At 41.3% G+C, this 5,365-nt stretch overlaps 1 non-coding gene across 1 annotated transcript; it reads right to left on the bottom strand.

Annotated features, from left to right (window-relative positions):
- Positions 1 to 4,487: 4,487 nt before the first annotated feature.
- Positions 4,488 to 4,617, bottom strand: LOC149285887 (small nucleolar RNA SNORA35). Its single transcript, XR_016277750.1, has one exon. It is a non-coding gene; the product is annotated as a small nucleolar RNA SNORA35 (small nucleolar RNA).
- Positions 4,618 to 5,365: the final 748 nt, after the last annotated feature.

Raw genomic sequence — 5,365 nt, 5'->3', positions numbered from 1 at the left:
TCTTGTCCTGAAAAAAACAATATATAATGTGTGTGGGTTCAGTAAACGGGAAAGAAGAAAATTACAGCTAAACACGAGCAGCGCAGAAATGTTAAAACGGCCATTGTCACGAAGGGTACAAAAAGTAAAATCAGCCTTTGTCACGAAGGGGTTAAAAGACTTCCCATATGTCTTGCACATAACGAATAACCCAAACGTGAACCAGTTATTTTTCTTTACTCTAAACATATAAGAGAAAAATAAAGCTATATATTTTCTAACACAAAATTTAAGGCAGTCCTTATTGTTTCCTACAGATGATCTACATTTTTTTTTATGAAGGAGGATCGTATGGTATATGGCTATACTTTAAATAACTCAAGGCAGTTTCATTTTCAATTCATTAGTAAATAAGCCAAAATAAATGTTATCATCTTAACGTTATTCTTAGGCGTGGGTACACAACCCCTAAATATTTACTAGGGAGGATGAACACATCATCTCCCTACCTACATGTCCTGCACAAATCTGTTGGCTGGGTACCATACCTTCCAAATGTCTCTCTTTAGGACCCAAATAAGCACATAAATATTGATAGGTCACAAATACACATTACACGTCCTAAAGCAAAAGTGTTCATCAGGCTGCTCTGTGGACCACTAAAATCCCCAGGTATGGCCATTCATTCTGATCTGCTCCCCACACCTCCCAGCTGACAGCTGAATCACAGCAAGTAGTTCAAGCAATTTCCTGTGACATCTTTCATAGATGAGGGAGTGGCAGGGCTAAGGAGAGAGGCTTATTCACATAAGTTAAAGAAAATGAGGGGAATATGAAAGGTAAGTGTATTTTTAAGATAGGGAGGGGGATATAATGGTACTATGAGTGAGAGGAGGTTGGATGTACTAACTCTTGTTTTGAGAAATGTGAAGGCATGAGTATACAAGTGATGGGGAGATTAATATGAAAGAGCACATTTAGGGTTACAGGTGATGAGAGAAGCTAAATGTAATAGAGAATCTGTTAAAGTTGTTGTTTTTATGTACAATAAATAGTGTGCGCCTCATTGTCCCCTGCTTGTTTATGTGGGCACTCACAATATCATGCACACACACACATACACATATTGGTTTAGTGACCTATAATTTGCCTGGAAAGATTGTGTTAAAAGTTATGGTTTGAACTCCTTACCTTTCATATACATTATGAAGGGCCATCTCAAGTGAGCATAAATGGTTAAATCTGACAGCAATGTGATTTATCTCAAAGCCCCCAAAACAGTAGTGTATACTTACGGGAGGGGGCGAGTGGAGAGGTTGCCTCCCCTGGGTCGGTCTTCAGGGGCACGCCAAGGCACCTTCAAGATTGTGATCTCCCCAACCAGCCCTGCTCATCGGGCGCCCCTGTGGGCAGTGCGCACCCAGGTACCATGAGCGCTGGTCTGGGTAGGAGGTGTCTGATAAGCAAGGGGGTTGGGGAGATCACAACCCCCCTCTAACCGGCCCAACATTAGGGAACGCCAGGTCTGTCACTTCAGACCTTGGCTTCCGTGCTCCATAATCACTACATGCTGGCAAATGATGCCGAGCACCAGGGTATGATGCCATCCCCTCACTCTGCATCAATACCCCCAACACATGGTGATGAGGAAGCGCAAAATCAGAGGTCTGAAATGACAGACCCCGCACTCCTGTGACAGAATGGAAGATGAGAAAGGTAAGATATGGGGAGAAAGTGGTGTAAGGGCAGTGTATGTGTATATATGTGTGTATGTTTGTAAGCTGGTGTGTGTAAGGGCAGTGTATGTGTGTGTGAGGTCAGTGTGTGTATGGGCAGGTGTGTATAAGAGCAGTGTAGGTAAATTGTGTTTGTAAGCCGGTATGTATGTATGTGTGTGTAAAGGCAGGGGTGTGTGAGGACAGTGTATGTGTATACATGTGTGTGTATGGACAGGTGTATGTTAGGGCAGTGTATGCGTATATGTGTGTATTTGGGCAGGTGTTTCTAAAAGCAGTATGTGTGGGCAGTCGTGTGTAAGGGCAGTGTATGTATATAAGTGTTCATGGATAGGTGTGTAAGGGCGGTGTGTGTGTGTATATATATATATATATATATATATATATATATATAACATCCAAAAATAGTTACCGGCACTCCAGGGACTTCTTTAAATAATCACTCCAGAAACTGCAGTTTTCTAATCAACGTTTCAGTCTATTTATTAGACTTTCCTCTAATAAATAGACTGAAACGTTGATTAGAAAACTGCAGTTTCTGGAGTGATTATTTAAAGAAGTCCCTGGAGTGCCGGTAACTATTTTTGGATGTTTTATGATTTGCTGTTGCAGCTACTTGGCACCGGGCTAAAAAGGTGGTGATTGGTGTGCAATTGTTAATTTTGGACATTATATATATATATGTGTGTGTTTATGGGCAGGTATGTGTAAAAGCAGTGTGTATGGATATATGTGTGTGTTTATGTGCAGGTATGTGTAAAGGCAGTGTGTATGGGCAGGCATGTGTAAGGGCAGTGTCACCTCTGCTCAACAAGCAGGCAGTGTCTGTCGCTCTGTCTCTGCACTTATTTGTAAACTATAAATTAAAAGGTCCTTCTCAGGTCTGAAGCAATACATGAGGAAGAGAGGGAAACTTTTGAAAGCTTGTCTTTTAAGTATTATGTTAATCAAATAAGAAGGTATCATTGCATACTGCAATAATCTGGTATTTTGGCATCTTATTTATGTATATTTATTTAGTTTTGTCAGCAGCATGATTCAGTGGTGGAACTTAATAGTGATCCCCCAGTTTTGACTCTGGTATCTTATGTGCCACCCTATATTGTTCCTAGAGTCACCACTGTGTATATGTATATAATATATATTTAAATACACATCTTTACAAAAGTACTGTTTGTTCATGGACCTCAACACACAGTCCTTTAGGTTACAGGGGCACTTTCAATGCAGAATTGATAATGACTTGTGCAAGTTTTATTTCACTAAACAGCTACATGATGGCACATCATTTTTAATCTCCCTGCTCTAGAATATGGTCTGAGTGCATGGGAGTATTTTATCTACCATCCCCACATTAATGTCTGCAGAGGAATACAATTTGAGAGTTTATAAACTCCAGGACTAGAATCCTCACCTGCAATATGTAAGTCCCTTGGAATTGGTGGAGAGCAGGCACACCTTACTCTCCAATTACTAGACTTGGGCACCAGGGGGCTCTTCGTGTTCGTCTTCGTGCTCGTCTTCGGGGGGAAAAAAACCTTCGTATTCCGCGAATATTCGCCCGTTCCTGTCTTCTCTTCGGGCGAATATTCGCGGACATTCTTCGTGCTCGTTTAATCTTCGTTTCCTTCCCGGTTGCCTAGCAGGGGTTAATACGGGGTTAACAACACATCGGAGCAGCAGCAGCTGCCGTGAAGGAACGTGTGTGCAACTCTATTGGTCGTTTCGGCAGGGGGCTGGTCTGGCATCAACAAGTGAATTGCAGAACGCACTTCATTCGTTGATGGCAGGCCAGCCCCCTGCCGAAACGACCAATAGAGTTGCACACACGTACTGAGGTGTACTGTACACAAAATGACCTAGAGACAAATGCTCCAAGGAACTTGGCCTCCGTTTATCATACACAGTCACACATCCATAGATGTTTAACCCCTTCGTGACAAAGGCTGATTTTACTTTTTGTACCCTTCGTGACAATGGCTGTTTTATCGTTTCTGCGGTGTTTGTGTTTAGCTGTAATTTTCTCTTAACCCATTTACTAAACCCACACAAGTTATATATTGTTTTTTTCAGGACAAGAAGGGCTTTCTTCAGACACCAAATTTTTTTCATATGATGTAATTTCCTATAATAAAAATAATAAAATATGACGAAAAATTGAAAAAAAAACACATTTTCTCACTTTTATTTGAAAAATCTTTTATTCATCATAAAAAACTACTGAAAAAACCTGCTAAATAGATTCTACTATTTGTCCCGAGTTTAGAAATACCCAATGTTTTTATGTTTTTTTGCTTTCTTCTACACGTTATGGGGCAATAAGTACAAGTAGCGTTTTGCTAATTCAAAACCATTTTTCTCTGAATCTGGTAATTCTGTCTCTATGTGGTATTTGGGGCATCTTTGAAGCCAGCAAATTAAATTTACCCCACCAAACCATATATTTTTGAAAACTAGACACCCCAGGGTATTTTAGATGCTGATAGTTTAACCCTTTCCATGCACTAATCCTACCACCAACCCTTGTCAAAGTTTGGGATAGTAATTGTTTTTGGTGTTTTTTTCACATACTTTGTACTTCAGGTGTGAAATTACAGCTCCTGGTATATGATGCTGTCACACAACACCCAGATATGTGTCCAGCAACATCTCCTGAGTACATTGATACCCCACATGCATGGGTTTGTCAGATTGTTTGGGGGCAAAAGGGCCACATTTGGAACATGAGCAGTTCAAATTCAGTAGGAATTTTACATCTGGGTAAAGAAAAATGCTTGTACCCAACTATCAGTAGGGACAGGTTACAAGAAAGCCTGGCCTATCTCCAAGAAGGGATTTGATCTAGCACCTTAAGTGGTCCCTCATGCCACGGAATGGACACAGGGGTCACTTGACAGTGCAAATAAAAATGCTTAAAAATGGTGGAGCAAATAAAAGCTAAAAAACAGTAAATGTAACAAAAAATTAAAAAAAAATACAAAAATGGAGCAGGAACAAAAAAAAAATTAAAAATGGGAAACTGTGTGATACAGCTTGAAGCAGTCACCGACACAGAGTGCAGGTTTTCCAGGGCAATCTGGACAGTAAAATGTGGTGTCCTTTCTTTGCCCCCTGCTGTAGCATACCCTGCATCTCTTTTGGGGATTCTGCTTCTTTGCTGTAGGGGGGATTTTAAAAATAAAATGGGTAGCCCCAATTCTGTTGGTTCCCATCACTACTTGGGGACCAGGTGCATCACGGTACAAGATACCTGAAATTACTTCGAGCTGAAACTGCAAAAAAGACAGCTTCAGCCCAGTGTCTGCTTTTTTGTGCAGCAAAAAAGCGTTATAGGTTGCAATTTGCATTAGATAAATTGCAACCTTCTTGTACCAGGCCTTTGTCTTCCTCATAATGAGGTAGGGCTGTAGGAGTTGATCTGACAGATCAACTCCACCCATGTGCTTGTTATAGGCCCTGATGCACACTGGCTTTGTAGTGACCCCAGCTCTGCCACGGACAGAAACCTCCACGGTTCTCTCATCGTGGATGGTGCTCAGCATGCACACCTCTTTTCTGTCCCTGAACTTCAATGCCAAAAGCTCCTCTTGGCGTAGAGCTGAGGTCTCCCCCTTTCCTAGCCGGGTTCGTACCAGGAGTTGTGGGAAAGC

This window comes from Sceloporus occidentalis, unplaced genomic scaffold, assembly GCF_023333645.1.
Source record: "Sceloporus occidentalis isolate IW3139 unplaced genomic scaffold, rSceOcc1.0.p SCAF_75, whole genome shotgun sequence".
Classification (NCBI taxonomy): Eukaryota; Metazoa; Chordata; class Lepidosauria; order Squamata; family Phrynosomatidae; genus Sceloporus; species Sceloporus occidentalis.
Note: the sequence above shows the minus strand (reverse complement) of the source record. Positions and strands in the feature narration are given on the sequence as shown.